At 42.0% G+C, this 20981-nt stretch overlaps 1 long non-coding RNA gene across 1 annotated transcript in view; it reads left to right on the plus strand.

The window, feature by feature from the left end:
- The first annotated feature begins 3669 nt into the window (after positions 1 to 3669).
- LOC137643690 (uncharacterized) overlaps positions 3670 to 20981 on the plus strand; it is a 33109-nt gene continuing 15797 nt past the window's right edge. Inside the window, exon 1 of the long non-coding RNA XR_011045050.1 lies at positions 3670 to 3930. This is a non-coding gene — a long non-coding RNA (uncharacterized lncRNA). The remainder of the gene's footprint in view (positions 3931 to 20981) is intronic.

Raw genomic sequence — 20981 nt, forward strand, 5'->3', positions numbered from 1 at the left:
GAGAGAGAGAGAGAGAGAGAGAGAGAGAGAGGAGAGAGAGAGAGAGAGAGAGAGAGAATTGAGGACTGCTTAAAATTTACTGCGTCCAAGTTTCTTCAAAAGAACCTGGTTGGTTGCTGATTTGTGCTGCTTACGAGAGAGAGAGAGAGAGAGAGAGAGAGAGAGAGAGAGAGAGAGAGAGAGAGAGAGAGAGAGAGAGAGAGAGAGAGAGAGAGGTTCAAAACCTATCACATGCACCTCTTCAAAGGAACGCAATAGCCAAAACGCCAGTTAGAAGAAATCATTAGATACCGCAGCAATTGCCTTCAACACTCGATTCATCCCTTCCAGCCCCCTAATAGCTTAGGTTGAATCATTATTTGTGATAATCGTCGTCTCAATTTGGATAAAAGAGCTTATATTCTATTCAATGTCCATAGATTTCCTGGAGCTTCACTCACAGGACAAAAGACAATAGGTGTTGTTACATGTTATGAAAAGAAAATATTATTCCAGAATTTATTTTCAAGTCTCTGTGCGTATTAAAGACAGGTCACTTTGAACTAAGTTAGTGCCCTTAGTGAACAGTTTCTGATTCCGGAAGATGAGTAAGACAGCTTTAAAGCCTTTAATTAGATTTCCTTGGAATTCGGACAGCTCATGACTCGAGATGGAGGAGCCGGATATGAATACAGGTGGCCTACCTGAAGGTTTGGGTGAAGATAAAGAGGTTAAATGATTAGTTTATATCACAATCTAAGAATTGTTATCCTTTTCATTTAGAATTCTCTTTCTAAAGCTTCATATCTTTGCCATGTATATTATCAACTAGTTTTCATTTGGTAAGGGGATGGGAAATGTCACGGTATTTGAGTTATCCTGGCATATTCTGTTAGATCAGAACATAATATTTTTCTTATTTCTGCAGTTATATTACACGCAAGACAAAAGAATAGAATCAGTAAAACCATGAAAGCTAAACTTACATCTTAATATAAACAAAAAGATAAATCATAAAATCTTTAAAAAGTGGTACTGCAAATATAATGACTGCAAACATCGTTAACAAACAAAAATCAAAACAAATACACCATAATATAAATTATGAAACAAAACCAACAGTATTTTCGTGCGTACTTTTAGAACATCTATCAGAGACTTTATTACAGTTATGAAAAACGGCTTCTCTCCTCAGTCATATGTTTGCTGAATGGTCTTGCGCTGACGTAGGAAACATAGGATTTAAAGATTTATAGGTTTAATACTCAGTTACATTATCAGTATAAAGAGGAGTGATTTAATAAGAAACAGTCCATATTGTCTATATTTCCTTCAAAGAATTTTATATTTGTATTTTTATTTCAGTTTATTATTGATCACAAGGTTGGTCAACTGATCCCATTTCCACGTCAAATATATAATATATAAAGATATATATATATATATATATATATATATATATATATATATATATATATATATATATATATATATATATATATATATATATATCTATATATATCTATCTATATATATATATATATATATATATATATATATATATATATATATATCTATATCTATCTATAATATATATATATATATATATATATATATATATATATATATATATATATATATATATATTATATACATATAAATATATATATAAATGTATATATAAATGTATATATATATATATATATATATATATATATATATATATATATATATATATATATATCCTCTTACGCCTATAGACGCAAAAGGCCTACGTTAGATTTTGCCAGTCGTTGTATCTTGAGCTTTTAATTCAATACGTCTCCATTTATCCTCATCTACTTCACACTTCATAGTCCTCAGCCACTGATATATATATATATATATATATATATATATATATATATATATATATATATATATATATATATATATATATATATATATATATATATTATATGAATATATATATGTATATATATGTGTGTATATATATATATATATATATATATAATATATATATATATATATATATATATATATATATATATATATATATATATATAATTCAAGTTCCATACATTTATTCAAGATTTTCTTTTCCTTTTTTACCACTTATATTTCACTTGTTTCATATAAGTAAGAAATTACATTCTCAAATACATTGATAACAATCTTCTTTCCAATGTCTCCATTTTTAATATCAATTCTGTTGATATTCCATAATCAGTACCTTATAATGATCATTTTTTTTCTCTGGCTATGGTCACATATTTGAAAAAAAATATCGGTAATACTATAAGAGTAAATTAGAATTGACTTTTTAAATAAACAATAAGCTTTTGATCTAAATAAAAATTCTTGAGTGCTTGTTCATTTTACATTTTACGATTAAGTAAGAAAGTTTTTATTCGTGTCTACTTTCGACGGATCAATATAATACAGTTCCTTATCTTAATATTTTATTTTTCAACTAACAAAATAATTAAAAAATATTGCCTTTTAATCAATAGATTACTTCTTTTTATTCAAGTACATACCATTGTATTACTGTGCTCTCTCTCTCTCTCTCTCTCTCTCTCTCTCTCTCTCTCTCTCTCTCATGGTATAAATCAAGGGAAATATCTCTTATAGCTGCATGTGAAGCTTTCTTAAGTACAATAAATAAACTAGACTTTCTTTCTGGACTAATTAGTCCTGTGAAATATTATATTACTTGATCTAAAAACTTCTTCTAATTATGACATAGTATAAAATTAGATAAATAACAGGATTAAGATAATTAATTGCGCATTAGTTGGGAAAAATACCACCGGTGAATATTACCGACTTTCTTAAAATTTGGTGAGTATATAGAGGATATAACTAATTTAAGTTTTCTTTTGTAGTGTATATATATATATATATATATATATATATATATATATATATATATATATATATATATATATATATATATATATATACATACTATATGTGTATATATATATATATATATATATATATATATATATATATATATATATATATATATATATATACATACATATATATTTGCATATACGTACATACACACATACATACATACACATAATTTATCTTATACTGTAAGTTTATATTCATGAATAAATGTGTTTGTATGTGTAGGTGAGTTTTTGGATGTGGTTCTATGTAGGATATATTCTTATTGGCTCGACTATTAAAACTATCAGAACTGTTTTAAGGCCTGGCCAAAATTGTGCCAGAATCCTTTGCAAAAAAATATTTATCACCAGTGCCCTATGAGACGAACTTGATATAGTTTTCATTTATTATCAAAAAATCTATCTTCCTAGTGTATAATATGTAGACTGTCATCATGTATTAACGTATCTCAACTGATTTCCTAAAAGATAACTGTTCCAGTCTTCCCTGTACCTTTAATGGACATGCAAAATCCATGATATATATATATATATATATATATATATATATATATATATATATATATATATATATATATATATATATATATATATATATATATATATATATATGTATGTATGTATATATATACATATATAGATGGCATATGAATGTGTGCATTCTTTATTACGGTGTCTATGGATTTGTTTGCTTGGATAAAAATTCGAAAAAATCCGGGGAAAATGTAAAAAAGTAGTTCTTTATATTTCCTCTGTTTTATCGTAAAGCCGGTGTAGTTAAATAGACAGTCTATGTATCTTTTTTTCTATGTTAGTGCCGTGGTATTCAAGGGAAGAAACGATTAGATAGTTATTCAAAAATAGATTTCCACATTCCAATATTCCTGCCAAATGTATTGTTCCGCATTGGAGTGTGTCATTTCACTACCGGTGGCCGGTCCGGTTGTTGTTAAGGGAAGAAGACAGAAATATTGTACAACGCCTTATTTATATTTTAGAGTATCCAACGCTACGCATTTTTCCATAGGTTGGTACCGTTAATTTAAATACCAGTTCAGGTATATTTTGTTAGTTTCAAATAACAAATGGATAGCAATGTAGATTGTCATGCTGGTAATCCTATTTCGTTTTGTGGTTGAACTTTGTTAGAATCCCACCCAGCGGTTTTGTTGCAATATACATATGTGTTTGGTAAAAGACGTTAAAAAACAATACTTGTGATAACATAATCTGGGCAAAGGCATAATAAGAGAAAGATAGTCAGCTATTTTAAGTAGTGAGGTTTTTTTAAGTTAGGCTTTGTTATTGTTCACCCTGTCAGTCATAGTAATCCCCTTACATCTGTTTAACTTCACCTCTGTATATTGTGGTAATTTTAGCCTGGTTGTGCAGTAGCTCCACCAGGATCAGGTTACTTCGTATCAAAGTCACCCTATACCCAAGTCATTTCGTACCAGTAACTTTGCACCATACAGTAGTCGTCTCGTACCCAAATGAACAGTTATGCCAAGGTGTCGGGTTACCGGTAGGATATAGGTGGTTTGGTCATCGAATTTTTGTCAGGCGAAATATTCCCCCACTTGGCTAACGTGCGGAGTGCAACGCTTAAAGGTCGTTCATGAATGGCAGAGACAAGGAACAGTGACATTGTCCTATCAAGCAAGACAATGTCCTAGAGAATGACCATAGAAACATAGGATCAGCGCCCAAGCCCCCTCTCCACCTAAAGTATGACCAAAGAGGGCCAGGCAGTGGCTGCTAATGACTCGATAGATGGACCTAATGGCTCCCCCAAACCGCCCCCCTCCCATCCTTAACTCATAAGGATAGTGAGGTTGCAGCGACCAAAGGAACTAACAAGTTTCAGTGGGACACAAACCCCAGTCTAGTGATCACCAGTCAGGAAGGTTATCACATCGGCCATCACAACCCTAACAATTATCGTTTGTTCATTAACCATCATCCTCATGGATATAATTATGGTAACGTGTATACTTTAGTGATTTATCTTCTCATTTTATATTTTCATGTTTAAACTCAAAAGCAGGTGTGCATAACCTCGTACCACCGAACGGGAAGTGTCTTGTTTGTCGATATTCAATGTTAATTTGGAAACGTACCCCATATAGATATAATATAGGGTCAGCTCTTTAAGTTCTAATTGATTTGCTTACTAAGATAGTCATTTTCGGTAAGATTCTAGAACACGGAAGTAAATTTCCAAGAGAAAAAACCACTTTTCCTACTGTAAGTAATGTGCTTTCAATGAATTTGACCTTCCTTCCACTGTAAATAAGCTGTTCTCCCTTACCAGCACATAAATATCTTGGAATTGAGAGCAGCCTTTCTAGCTCTCCAGCAGTTCTATCAGTTGGTGGCGGGTCACTCTGTGGTGTAAATGAGCGACAACACCACAGTAGTGGCTTAATAAACAAGGCAGTACCTTTAAGCAGCCCCTATGCCATCTTGCAGTAGAGATTCTACAATGGTCAGAAGATCATTCGATTTCCCTATCAGTTCGCTTCATTCCTGGCAAGAGGATTGTGCTTGCTGACAGGCTGAGCAGAGAGAGACTGATAGTGGTCTCCGTATGGTCTTTGAATCCTCTGATAGCCAGCAAAGTCTGACTGTGGAGTTTCCTGATAGTGGATCTGTTCACAACGTCCCTGTACTTCAGGCTCCTGAAGTACTGCTCCCCAATCCCAGACCCTCACTCTGTGGTAGGATGCATTTCAACAACGGTGAGAGAACATCGACGTGTACAGTGAACCCTCGTTTATCGCGGTAGATAGGTTCCAGACGCGGCCGCGATAGGTGAAATTCCGCGAAGTAGTGACATCATATTTACCTATTTATTTAACATGTATATTCGGACTTTTAAAACCTTCCCTTGTACGTAGTACTGTTAACAAACCACCCTTTAATGTACAGAACACTTAATGCATGTACTACAGCACCCTAAACTAAAACAGGCACAAATATTAAAGGCGATTTTATATCATGCGTTTCCTAAACACCTAAAAAGCACGATAAAAAATGGCAACCAATGTTATGTTTACGTTCATCTCTGATCATAGTGAAGAAACAAACTCATTTAGTGTACACATATATGTATAGGTTAGTTTTTGCATCGATTATATTGATTATACAGTACTGTATGTTGAGTTTTTTATTACCAATGTTTTAGTTTACGTATTTTTCTTAGGACTTCCAAATGAAATGTTTTTCTTTATGACGCCGCCTGAAACGACGGCGTCATAAAGTACTGTACGCTCAGTAAACAACCACGCTCAGAACAAACAAGGCATTTAACGCGCATGATGATAGTGATAAATAATGATACAGTACAGTATTTACAGTAAAAGCATTTACAAAATATGTTACCTTACAAATATAATTTACCGTCTCTATATAAAATCATACAGTACTGTACAGCACATACAGTATTGTACGTAGCAAAGCAGGAAAACAATTTACGAGAGAGAGAGAGAGAGAGAGAGAGAGAGAGAGAGAGAGAGAGAGAGAGAGAGAGAGAGAGAGATTGTTTTACGTACGTACAGTAAATGTAAATTTTAAACATAAAAAATCAATTTACGAGAGAGAGAGAGAGAGAGAGAGAGAGAGAGAGAGAGAGAGAGAGAGAGAGAGAGAGAGAGAGAGAGAGAGAGAGAGAGGTTGTTTTACGTACGTAAATGTAAATTTTAAACAAAAAAAATATGATAGGTTACAACATGTAGACTTTTAAAACCTTCCCTTTAACTTAATGCATACAGTACGTACAGTACTAAACTATAAAACAGGCACAAATACAGTTTTAGAATGTAAGAATATTAAAGTAAAAAATAAAGATTGTTACTGTACTCACCACGAAAGAAGTTGAAGAAAAACTTGAATGATGATGGCGATGAATTTGCTGCACAGTAGAAATGATGATGATGAAGCTGATGATGTGTTCTACTGTGCAGCCAGGTAGTATTTTACGTCTCTTCAGACGGAGGTGTCTTTTCCTGGGACACCTCTTCAACTTCTTCCTGGGAAACTTCTTCAATTTCTTCCGAAGGCGTACTAGCAGGAGGAACTGGCTCTTTTTTGCGAGGCTGGAAGAACATTGTGATCGGAAGTTGTTGCCGCTGCTTCTTTTTTCGATCCAAGAGCATTTTGTAGGGAGTCATGTCTTCATCGATCTTGTTGCAGAATTGCATCGAGCGAACCATATCCTCGTCCCACTCTTGCAACATTTCTTTCAACTCCTTCGCATGGTTGCAGGCCTTGGCAAGCCGTTCTAATGTTAAGCCCGTTTCTTCGACATTTTCTTGGGTCTCTTCCTGGGTTTCACTCTCTTCTTCGCTTGCCGATTTCGTCAGGTCTTCGAGGTCTGCGTCAGTTAGGGGCTGGGAATGGCAGTCCAACAACTCGTTGACGTCTTCAGTCGTCATGTCGCCAAACCCGTCACCTCCAATTATGGCAGCCAACTGCACAGATTTGCGTACTGCAGAGTGTTGGATTTCAGCAGGTGTAAATCCCTCGTCGTCGTAAACAATCTGGGGCCACAACTTCTTCCAGCTCGCATTCACAGTTGCAGGTTTTATCTCTTGAAGTGCCTTCTGAATATTCTGCAGGCACGTGGCTATGGTGTACTGCCGCCAGTACGCCTTCAAGTTAAAATCTTCATCCTCATCATCTTGGGCAGCATCCACACACGCAACGAGGTCCGCCAAGGTATTCTTCGTGTAGAGGGCCTTGAACGCCCTGATAACCCCCTGGTCCATCGGTTGAATTAATGACGTGGTGTTGGGTGGCAGGAACTCAACCTGAATGCCCTCATGCGACAGGTCAGTTGCGTGTCCACCAGCGTTATCCATAAGGAGAAGGATCTTGAATGGCAAGCCCTTCTCTAAGAGATATTTGCTGACTTGCGGGATAAAACACTGATGGAACCAGTTGGAGGTCAGCATCTTCGTAATCCATGATTTTTGATTATGCATCCAGTACACGGGAAGGAGATTCTTATTTTTATTTTTCAAAGCGCGAGGATTTTTCGACTTATAAATAAGCCCTGGCTTTAGCAAAAATCCAGCAGCATTGCCACACATCACGAGGGTAACGCGATCCTTGAATGCTTTAAAGCCAGAGGCTTTGGCTTCCTCTTTGAACAGGAAAGTTCGCGACGGCATTCTCTTCCAAAACAAGCCCGTCTCATCCATATTAAAGACTTGTTCCGGCTTGTATCCACCTTCGGCGATAATATTCTTGAACGTCTGGTTCACGTAAGTTTCAGCAGCGGCAGTGTCAGCCGAACCAGCCTCCCCATGCAGGGAAACGCTTTTCAGGGCGAAGCGTTTCTGAAACTTCGCGAACCATCCTTTGCTGGCGGAAAAACGTTTCTGAGGCTGGGAATCAGTGGATGTCCCTGGTTGAGGATCATCATCATCATCTTCAGCATGGTTGCCATCGTCGTCTTTAGGTTCCTTTGCAGCAAAATTCTCATAAGCTCAAAGCCTTTGTTTGGATGGTGTTCGTATCCAAGGCTATGTTCTTCCGGCAGTCGGCAATCCACACAGCTAAAGCACCTTCCATGCGTACGATCGTTTTATTACGCGTTGTAACGACTCGCTTCGCTGATCTGCTAAAGGTGATTGCAGCTGTCTTTCTAATGTTCGCCTCGTCCTTCTTGATATAGCGAACAGTAGATTCGTTGATGCCAAAATGGCGTCCAGCGGACGCGTAACTACTACCATCTTTTAACATATCGAGGAGCGTAACCTTCTCAGCTATCGTCATCATCCTTCGGTGGCGTTTAGGCTCACTTCCAGCCTTAAGAGAAGCAGAACGCTTGGGAGCCATTACAGTAGGATTTGACAAAAAGTTCAACTTAAAAAAGTCGCACACAGCACAGATTCACAAACTTAAGAACGTCTACTCAGCGATACGCGGGAACAGAGAGTGGACGATCCGGGCCCGCGAGAACCTAGATGCTGCGGGTTGGAGATGATGGCAAAACACCAATCACAGGCTAGATAACAAAACTTGAGTTCTGATTCGTCATCTATCAGCGCTTGAACCAATCACAACCCGTCTTACAGTATATGATGCGTAGGTTACCAACTCATACAAGATGCCCCGCGCATACCGAACGTACGTAGATTAATAATAATAATAATAAATAATGATAATAATACAGTACAGTACTGTAATAATAATAATAATAATAATAATGATAATAATAATAACAATCATAATTTTATTAACAACAACAACAATAATAATAACAATATTTAATAGCTTTACGTATGCTACAGTGTTTTATTCTTTTGTAGGATGTGTGTGTGTGTGTCTCTCTCTCTCTCTCTCTCTCTCTCTCTCTCTCTCTCTCTCTCTCTCTCTCTCTCTCTCTCTCTCTCTCTCGTACGCTTATACGAAATGTGATTTTTGCAACAATATTTTTGGATGCAGTACTACGTACGTATACATACAAAAGATTCATGGAAAAGAAGCACATCCATTACAATTGTAGTACTGTACGTACAGTAGTAGTCAACAGCAGCCTTACACCATTCTAATATGGTATGACTGCATCTGATTTGCGTTTCATGTTCGATTTAATTTTACTAAGTACTGTATACAGTACTGTATTATCGTATGATCACATTCTCTTTTCGTGTTTTATTTCTTTCTGTGCTGAATTATATATATGTAATGCAATGAACAATCAGTAAGAGCAGATATTACTAATTACAGTATTAATGGAATTACAGGTAACAAAATATCGTATTTGGTTGTCTTCAGATTTCGCGGTATTTTCGAATTTTCCGGAAAATCCGCGATATGTATATATATATATATGGGTTATGGAAAAAACCCGCGAAGTGGTGAATCCGCGATTGTCGAACCGCGAAGTAGCGAGGGTTCACTGTACTCCTTTCCCCCATTCTGTCTGATGAGACAAGTGCTCAGCAAAACTAGAGCATCCAACAACTTAATGATGGCCGTAATAGCTCCACTATGGCATCATGCAGAATGGTTTCCGGACCTTCTGCGCCTCAAACCACACACGAACATCTTCTACAATAGCGTCCCATCTTTACGGCTTCCAGCCTGGAGACTGTCCAGCACCTCCTCTATCAGAGAGGTTTTTTGCAACAAGTTGCAAAGAGGATGTCTGGTGACTTGTGGAAGTCCTCTGCCTCTGTATACCAGGCAAAGTGGACAGTCTTCTGTGGCTGGTGTTGTTGAAGGGGTATCTGTCCCCTTGAGGCCACTATTCCAGTAATAGCGGAATTCCTTTTATACCTTTGAGAGGAAAAACTCCTCGCAGTCTCGGGGGTGAAAGTGTATGGCTCAGCCTTAAACCTAGCCTTTAGCCTGAAAGGAGTAGACCTTTCCTCTTCATTGGAGGTTTCCTAGTAATTTTTCGTAATAAACCCACCCACCGCTTTTTTCATGAAAAAATATTTTTTTTTGTTAGTTTTCTTGTTTTGTTGTGTTCTGATGTTATTAACTTCCGCGAATGTATAATTTTCTGAGTATCGCCACCCAACAGTAATTTAGAGAAGAACAGGTTGGGTATTGAAAAATAACGAATTGCGGAAGAGAATAACGGCAAAACACAACAATACAACAAGAAAAATAATGAAAAAAAAATGTTATTTCATGAAAAAATATGAGGAACAGCACTTAACGAAAACTATCGTTGGCCCTTTTTCTTCTGAGTCCCGTTTTCTATTGAATGTTCAACGGATCTGTGTTCAGCCGTATGTTGCGCTACGCGGGAACCACGAATTACTGAAATCCCCTTGAATTTACCAAATTCCCCTACAATATCACTGCAAACCCTTAGAAATCGATAAATAATGTTTTTATTAAATTACATTATTTTTTAGTAAATTAATTAAATAAAATGTGTTTTAAAGCATTTTTCTATATACCCTTAACACAACATATATAAGGTACAAAAGGGTACAGAACCTAACAAACCCACCTAACCTAATCTAGTAGTTCCCAGGTCACAACCTCTAGCCCCTTCCCAAGTCACAACCTCTAGCCCCTTCCCAGGTCACAACCCCTAGCTTGGGGCAAGCCCCAGGACCCCCTTCCCAGGTCACAGTCCTTAGCCAAGGTTCTACCTGCAAATATAAAAAAAATATAAATGCTAAAAACAGATAATTGAATTTACCGTGACACTGCCAACAATGGCGATCAGGTCGCACAGAACACGATTTGTAAACTTCGGGCAAGTTATTTCTAAAGGGAGCCTACTGTGATTACGCAAAAATTTTAAAGTTTCTTCATTATTTGTTAAAAATAGTCTAATAGCCTCATGTGTGGTAAATTCACAACCAGTACACAGTCGCCATCACTGAACTAATGAACGGTCAAGCGGCCAAGGAATGCTTTGTAATTTGAAAATGAGCGGGCTTCACGGATATGCATGAATAACGTTTTTCATCAAGGACCAATGAAATGGTGAGATTATAATGTATCTAGATTTTGATAGGCCAATTCATATTACAGAACCCGCAAAATGGGAGAATTTTTTTTTTTTTTTTTCATGCACGCGCAGTAGGGTCGTGGATAACCACGACTTTGGCACAATCAGGCGAAAATTATCAATGCGCAAAGGGGTGGAGCTTAATAGAATAGGAATGAACATACGAAGTAACAGGAGCTGCTACTCCGTGTCACTGTGAAGATAATAAAGGTACTTAGAAAAAAATCTATTTACCGTAAGTTAATTTAATTTTTTTTCTCGTTACGTATTTACGAGGATAATGTATTGACAAGAATTTCTTTTTTTTCACGTTTTACCTGACAAAAACACATATAACAACTAAAGCGCTGGGTGGGTTTATTATGAAAAATTACCGGTTTCCTTACTCATACAAAGTTATGAGATCACTTGCCCCAAGTCAGAGGTAAGACCTCCTCCTTGGAAGTGTTTCGCGTCTTGCTCCCTGAAGGGATCTTCATACCAACCATTATGCCATGCAATAAACCGTAATCTCACTTTGAAGATGGCTCCCTACTTGCTTTAGCTTCGGCAAAGAGAGTTCGCGAACTTCATGGTCTCATACGCCATCACCCATTCAAGGGTATGGTGGGAGGTGGCACTCTGCTTCATCCCTGAGTTCATTGTTAAGACTCAAAATCCCGGGGTACTGGACCCTTGATTTAGGCCCTTTCATATTAAGAATCTATGTTCTTCAACCAATGATCCAGATTCAATTATTACTATATCCAGTGAGGAGTTTACGATATTATCTTAAACGCACTGCACCAACCCAGCCTCGATTAGCAGCATTATTTGTTAGTTCGTGTTAAAGGAAGAGGAGGTAACCAAATACACCATTTTGGCTTGGATCCCCAGGGTCATTGACCATTCTCTAAATCAGAACCCTCCTCCAGCTCATAGACCTAGGGCTCATGATGTCAGGGGCATCACTATGTCCCTGGCATTCAAATGCAATTATTCCAGGTTGCAAGTTTTAAAAGAGGGCGTGTGGAAGCGTCAGACGACCTTCACCATCCACTATCTACGAGACATGATCCACAGGAGACTCGATACGTTCTCTTATCGGTCTTGTGGTAACTGCACAACAGGTGGTTTAGAATAACTTCTAGCACCTTGTTGGTCAAGTAACAGATGGTTGAGAGTATTGATAACCTGGGTTAAGTCTGGGATGCATGAAAGTGTCTGGCATTTTTCCTTTCTTCATCTTCCCCTCATTTGGGATACAGCTCCATAGGTCCCTATGCAAGCTGGCTTCAACTTCTGCAGGTAATAACCATTTCCCGTGTGTAATCTAGTATAGTTAACATTTATACTTGTACACGTCCCCAATGGTTCCTGCGAGGTAGGCATTGGGAAATGTCTTAATTATGTGTAAGTTTCCTATTTAGACTCCAGGCATCTTACCTAGACATTCATATGCTATATCTCACAACAATAATGTAGCTCAGGCTGCTATCAGTCTCGCTTTGTTTTGATAAGCGAGGTGGCAAGGTTTTCCCAAGACCACAGTCTAACACTGTACTAGGCAAACGTGGGTCAATGACCAAGCCACTAGTTGTACTTACCACCTACCTAAGGGTGAGTCATCCATATAAATAACGTAAGGTTTGTAAGTGTGGGAATAAATGACAAATCCATAGATCATTTGTATTTTTTCCCTAATATAAACCGGGAGTTTTATATTTTGTCTTGCCATCACCTGTTCCCTGATAAGTCCTGCCTGCAATAAAAAAGTGACATGATTCACTGAGCTGTTAGTTATACAGTAGGTCGGTGGGTACCCCCTCCACCCCTACCTACCCTCAGCAAGTGTTTAGGTAGGCTTGCCACTCCACAATTAAAATATTACGGCTACCTTCCAGCTTTGCCGAAAGATTATCCACATAAATAACTACAGGTTTGTATTAGGGAAAATACAAATTATCTTTGAATTTGTCATAAAATTGATACTTTGATAGTAACTTGCAAGTATGACGTTCACAGCACATTTATGTACTGCTTGCCAGAACAGAGGAGCAGTGAGATCGATTATTTGTTAGCGAATAAACATGTGAATCATAGGTAATATGATACTTCAACTTCATGCCATTTATTGTGCATTTCTAACAATTTAATATTGCTGCAAATCACTTGTGTTATACCACCCAATACCACAGTTTTCCCACCCAGTACCCCAGTTTTCCCACCCAGTACCCCAGTTTTCCCACCCAGTACCCCAGTTTTCCCACCCAGTACCCGAGTTTTCCCACCCAGTACCCGAGTTTTCCCACCCAGTACCCCAGTTTCTCACTGGGGTCCCCCATAATTGTTATTATATGGGAGGTAGGAAAACTTATGTACAGGTGTTTGGCCCAATATTCATGGTAGAAATGGAAAATCACAACATAAGTAGGGAGAATATATGGCTCATGTATTTGGCTAGAAAGAAAGTATCATATATTTTCCATTTATTTTTTAACGAAAATAGAATTCACTATAAGAATTAAACAAGTGTTGGCTATTTTGGCATTTTTTTTTATGACTAGGGGGGGCCTGGGGCATAACCCCTGTATCGATTGACTAAAATGTGAACTACTTAATTTTCTAAGCTGATTGTTTACTTTTCAGTGATTATGTTGGTTATTGCGCATGCAATGTTACTTTTTGACAGCTTTTTTTTTATTCGACATAAACATGAGCTGGCTTTTTTAACCAATTAAGAGCTTCCAAATATTCATACACAAGTTCTCTGAAGTTGCTTCACAAGTCATTTTTTTTTCCATCTGCTTCAATTCCAGCATGCTACAGTCACAAGAATAATTCAATATATTTTTAGATTTAGTGTAATACCATGTTTGTTCCGTAACTGGAATACAAACCACGCTATTTAATAGGGGTATTACTTTTGTCATAGCTGAAGTGACGAGCCATTAATTTTTAACGATCGTTTGCTACCCACACCGCTAGTTAGCGGGGTAGGGGAGGGTAGTTAGTGTAGGAAGTGGTCTGCTTCCCAGTGGGAGAGGTTTTCGCGACGACGGAAGAAGTCCAAACGAGATATTTCTCCTTCGAAGGTTGCTTCGAAAGGAGAAAAACCCAAGGCCTCTTCTTTCGTTGCGCAAACCTCCTCCGAACCTCCTACTCGGTCGGTCTCTTTCGAGAGACCATCGAGTGGTAGTGTAGACCCATGTATTAACCAACCTCGGGTCTCGAGAGATAACGTTGCTTCCCCTAGTGAAGCAGCTCCACCTCTCCCCCCGGGGGAGGATATGTCACTAACCTCCTTATTTCAGGTTTGGGGCTTACGGGTTCGCCCTCCAAGGAGGTTTTGCTTAACTACATCCGATCGGGTGCCGCTGTCAAGCATTCGTCGTCGCTGTCAGAGGTTGATCCTCTGTCTCTTGTTGACGTTGTGGTGTCAGAGGTATCCAATGCGGTCTCACCCATCTCTTCTACTCTAAACTCAACGGTAGCTGACGGCTTAGTTTCTCCCGTTCCTGGTCAACCTATGAGGGGGAAACTAAGTCTATCGGCAGTCTCTCCTGCTAGTGTTTCTCTGCCTCGGGGGAGTTCACTTACAGAGACTACTCTTCGGAGGACTGCAGAAGTTCAGCTTGCTGATCCAACGGCCCCCAGAGGGCGCATTCATCGGAAGGCTCGACTTCCTCTTCGCCATAGAGGAGGCGCCTCTTTGGTTCAACATCTTCAATGCAATCCTTCGCAGAGGAGCCTCTAGACCAGTCATCCGTCACTGCACCTGCATTGTTCCTGGACCTTTCTGCAGATCGTTTGCGATCACCTTCAGTGGAAGGTTGTCCTTTTAAAAGACGTCGACCTTCCACCCGACAGACCTGCCGTCGCTGTTTCTGCATGGGCCTAACAAGGCTCCACCCAAGCGTGCTGTTGCGTGCCAACAACATACGCGCGATGCGCCCACAAGACCTGACAAGTGCTCTTTAGTAGCTCGTCAGGCCCCATCACTATGCGCGGACATCCATCATAACACTAACACAGGGCATCGAGCGTACGCACCAACAGGTACATACACTCCAACATGAGCATAGCTCCATGCGCTATGCGCGCCCTCATGCACATAAGCGCCCACGTTCTCCTGCGCGCGGTCTTGCCTGCGCCCCCTGCACAAACTACGCCCATGCGCCAACAGTCTTCTACGCGCCCGCGCCCATGTGCGCGCCATCAATCTACTGCGCAGTGGCGCGCTCCTGCACGCCAGCACTCCCCTAGGCGCCCACGCTCTCCCGCGCACTAACATTCTCCTGCACGTGCGCACACGCACTCAACATCTAACTCATGCGCGTCATGCTGCACACCATCCTACGCACCAGGTAAAACCTGCGCGCCATGCTGCACACCATCCTACGCACCAGGTAAAACCTGCGCGCCATGCTGCGCACCATCCTATGCGCCAGGTTAAACCTGCGCGCCATGCTGCGCACCATCCTACGTGCCAGGTAAAACCTGCATGCAAACTTTCAACTGATAGCAGGCCTTCTGGGAAGTCAGCCATGCTGTCTTCTCCCGCGCCAACCCTTACCAATGCGTCAGCGCTCACCTGCGCGCCAGCCTTCTCCCACGCGTATCCGCAAGGATATGTACGCACGCCTGGCCATCTTCTCCGAGGGATGCGCGCCAACATTCTTCGGCGCGCCGCCCCACATGTATCCATTGCGCGCCCGCGCACTAGGGAACTTTCTCCTGCGCGAGCGTGCCCTACGGCCGGCACAGACATGCGCGAACACTCCTGCGCCCACGTACTCTTCGTAATAATCCTGCGCGCCCGCGCGCCATCAGTCTCCCATGCGCAAGCGCCAATATTCCCCCTCGCGCGAGCGTCATCGCCATCGTCTTCCCTCGCACGAGCGTCATCGCCATCGTCTTCCCTCGCGCGGGCGCCATCGTCCTCCCTCGCGCGGGCGCCATCGTCCTCCGTCGTGCGGGACTACATACCCTAATGAACGATGTACGGCAAGGTCGCCATCGCCTCATTCTCCTCCCTGCAAGCGCATGCCACTGCGCATTGTGGGAGAAGGGAAACTTCCAGAGGGGTCCAGGATCCCAAAGCTACCACAGGCGAACCCACCAATGATTGTAACTCCTCCCAGGGATCCTTTAATCCCTTTCCCTTCAAAGGGTATGTCTGTCAGCCAACAACCATGGTGCGGTGCCCTGATCAGAGCTGTAGCTCAGGCTTTCAAGCCTGTCTTCTCTGAATTGGGACACAGAACCATGGCTTCTTCTACCTCTTTAAAGAGAAAAAGAGGAGTCCCAGACGCAGTCACTTCCACAAGGGCGAAATTGACTCCACGCAGACCTTCGAGGCAGGTTCCTTCTATTCCTCAGACTGCCTCTCCTTCCCTTTTGGATGAAGATTTCCCGTCTCCAAGAGAATCACGCGAGGAGAGACTTTCCCCCCATCGTACCAATGGAGGAAACCTCTCTTCGAGCCAAGGTGTCTACTCAGTCGGGGATTGGAAGGGACACGCCACCCTAGTCAATGTTGGAGTCTTATACCCTTCCCAGGAAGGAATCTAAAGACTCCAAAACATTGCCTATGTCCTCTACTATGACTAGGATGGAGCCAACTAGCCACTCAGGAAATGTCTGTGACTCTCCCCAAGAAGAGCCTTCGGGGATAAAAGGAGACTTCGCTGCAAGTCCTACATCAGCAGTAGACCAGCAAGAGTCATAACATGCGTTTTGGCAAGTTCTGACTAACGAGGGCTCTCAACGGGTTTTCTGACCCAGAGATCCCTCCTCGAGAGGGCAAAGACATTGTCTTAGACCGCGTCTTTGGTACTCTAAAACCCTCTAAGACCAGTGCAGCCCTGACCTGGTCTCAAGGGGTAAAGAATACCAGGAACAAGATCTCACAACAGCTCTCCGAGATGTCCTCCTCCAACCATTCCGGTACCACCAACAAGCTCCTCCCACCTCCTCGCGTACAACAGAGGAGGTACTTCGAGATCCTAGAGGAGCCTTGTCTAGCTCTTCCACTTCACCACTCGCTGGAAGAGCTAACCGGGGGAGTCCCTCTTGAGAGGGACTCCAACCGGCAGGTCTTTCTCGGCAGCCGTGATCCTCAAGCAGGAGAAAGTTGCGAAGTGTGCTATGCAAGCCATTTCGTGGCTCGATATCTGGTTGGGGACTTAAGGTATCCTGATACCTTCGGAGGATTTCTCCAAGGAGCGTACCAGGTACTCGCACGAGAAAGTCTCGAACTTGTGGGCAAATGCCATCCTGAAATGTCGGATTGCAGTAGCTGAGAGATTCCATCAGAAGGTCCCTAGCGCCGAGATCAATAGGCTCAGACATTCCTCCCTAGAGGGATCTGTCCTGTTCGAGCCAAAGGATGTGGAACATGCCGCTGAGAGGTGGAGGAAGTCTCATCAAGATTTCCGCCTTCATAAGCCATTAACATCCAAGCCTTATAAGCCTCCAGCACCACAGCAGTCCCATCCAGTCAAGACCACTACGACGACAACAGCAGCAAAGACTTTGGTGTTTAAGCCCTTTCCTGTCAAAGAAAGGAAAGACAAAAAGTCCCCCAGGGGAGGCAAAAATCCTAGAGGGAGCAGCCGAGGCCGCAAACACTAGGATAGGCAGTTCCACCAGTGGGGGGATGCCTACAAAGTTGCTCAAACAGGTGGAAGCAACTTGGGGCTGATTCCTGGGCATTCTCTGTAATCAGTCTAAGATATCGCGTCCCGTTCATAACATCTCTACCTCCCCTGACAACGAATCCAGTGTCATTGAACTCCCTTGCCATGGGATCGGCAATGGGGCAAGTCCTTTGGGCAGAAGTCCAGACCCTGTTGAAGAAGGGAGCTCTCCAACATGTCCTCGACGGATCCCCAGGCTTCTTCAGTCGACTTTTTTGTAAAGAAGGCGTCTAGAGGCTGGAGACCAGTCATTGACCTCTCGGCTCTGAACAAGTTTGTCAAACAAACTCCGTTCAGCATGGAGACGGCAGACACGGTCAGACTAGTAGTAAGACCGCAAGACTTCATGTGCACACTGGACCTAAAGGATGCGTACTTCCAGATCCCAGTCCATCCGTCTTCAAGGAAGTACTTAAGATTCAGCCTAGACAACAGAATGTACCAGTTCAAGGTGCTGTGCTTTGGTCTTTCCACAGCACCACAAGTCTTCACCAGAGTGTTCACCCTAGTATCATCTTGGGCACACAGGGTTGGCATCCGTCTCCTCCGTTATCTGGACGACTGGTTAATCCTAGCAGACTCGGTGTCAACCCTTTTTCAACACTGGGACAAACTTCTGAGACTTAGCCAAGATCTGGGGGTCATGGTAAATCTCGAGAAGTCTTCACTGCTTCCCACTCAAAGACTGGTATACTTAATCATGATTATAGACACCACTCTCCACAAAGCCTTCCCATCAGGCGACAGGATAGCAAGGCTGAGGAAGGTCGCAAGACCTTTTCTCAGACGAGAAGAACTTCCAGCCCAATCGTGGTTACGTCTCCTCGGTCACCTTTCATCGCTGGCCCATCTAGTTCCCAATGGTCGCCTCAGGATGAGATCCCTCCAGTGGCGACTCGAGTCCCGGTGGAATCAAGCGTACGACTCCCCGGACATCCAGATCCCCATGGGACCTGCGGAACTGACGGATCTTCAGTGGTGGGTGCCAGACGAGAACCTACAAAAAAAAGAGTGGATTTCCTCGTCCTCCCCCCTGGATTTTATGCTGTTTTTGGACGCCTAAAAAAAAATGTTGTGGGGCCCACGTGCTGCACCACAGGACCTCAGGGCTCTGGTCTGAGTCAGAAAGGTATCTCCTAGAGATGAAGGCCGTCTTTCTAGCCCTTTAACAGTTCCAACAGGACCTGGCAAGTCACTCTGTGGTGGTGATGAGCGACAACACCACAATAGTGGCCTACATCAACAAACAAGGAGGTACTTTTTCGCAGCAACTATCCCATCTAGCAGTAGAGATACTGAGATGGGCCAAAATCCACTCGATACCACTATCGGCACGCTTCATTCCGGGCAAGAGGAATGTGCTCGCCGACAACCTTAGCAGAGCATCTCGGGTAGTGAGTACCGAGTGGTCTCTGGATCATCTAGTAGCCAACAAAGTCCTAACTTTGTGGGGTTCGACTGTGGACCTCTTCGCAACGGCCCTGAACTTAAGGCTCCCGCTGTACTGTTCCCCAGTCCCAGACCCCAAGGCTCTCTGGCAAGATGCTTTCCAACAACGGTGGGACAACATCGACGTTTACGCCTTTCCCCCGTTCTGTCTGATGAGGAGGGTACTCAACAAGACCAGAACATCGGTCAATCTTTTAATGACCCTCATAACTCTGCTATGGCATCACGCAGTGTGGTTCCCAGACCTTCTGCAACTCCTAACGGAGCCACCAAGAGAACTCCTTCCACGACACAGTCTACTCAAACAACCACATGCCAACATATTCCGCAAAGCCGTAGGTTCACTACTACTTCACGCCTGGAGACTATCCAGCATCTCTCTGAGAGAGGGTTTTCGCAACAATTTGCAATCAGTATGTCTGGACACCTGCGAAAGTCATCAGTAGCAGTCTACCAGGCAAAGTGGAAAGTCTTCTGTGGTTGGTGTCGTGGAAGGGTTATCTCCCCACTCGATGCCACTATTCCAGTAATAGCGGAGTTCCTTGTGTATTTGCGGGAAGAAATGCGCCTATCAGTCTTGGCAGTGAAAGGCTATCGCTCAGCCTTAAGCCTCTCCTTCAGACTGAAAGGAATGGACATTTCCTCATCGCTAGAACTTCCTCTACTCATACGTAGTTATGAACTTACCTGCCCTCGGTCGGAAGTGAGACCTCCCCCATGGAACGTGGTTCGAGTTCTCAGGTCTCTTTAGGAGACCTCGCTATGAACCATTACGCCAGGCATCAGATCGCCACCTAACCTGGAAGACGGTGATCCTGCTAGCTTTGTCCTTGGCCAAGCAAGTCAGCGAACTTCATGGTCTCTCATATGACATTGCCCTTTCAAGGGGATGGGGGGAGGTAACATTCAGCTTCATCCTTGAGTTTATTGCTAAGACTCGGAATTTAGGAGTAGTGGATCCTTGATTCGACTCCTTCTGGATTTCTAGTCTCCGTACTGTAACAGATGACCCAGACCATCTCTTACTATGCCCAGTAAGGAGCTTGAGGCTATACCTCAAAAGAACAGCCGCAGCTCGTCCTCGTGTGCGTGCACTATTCGTCAGCACAGGAAGGACTAAGAGGAGCAAGTAAATGTCTAGGAGAAGGCCGCACCCGTTTTTCAAGTATTAACGACGAAAAACGGCAAAAAACAACCAGATTATTGTTGCACAGTGCATAGAAACATGAGGAAATGAATAAAAAAGAAACTTAAGACTTAACTCTTACACATAAAATGTAAGCATAAACCTACTACTACAATTATGGGGGACCCCAGTGGGAAGCGGGGTTTTGGGTGGGGGGGAGGAGGAGAAAAGTGATTTTTCGGGGCACTACCGAACCTAATACAACCACCTAACCTACCCTGGGGGCCCTGTACCCCTACCTAGGCCTACCGGGGGGGGGGGGGGGGGGGCTCTGG

Source organism: Palaemon carinicauda, chromosome 7, assembly GCF_036898095.1.
Source record: "Palaemon carinicauda isolate YSFRI2023 chromosome 7, ASM3689809v2, whole genome shotgun sequence".
Taxonomy (NCBI): Eukaryota; Metazoa; Arthropoda; class Malacostraca; order Decapoda; family Palaemonidae; genus Palaemon; species Palaemon carinicauda.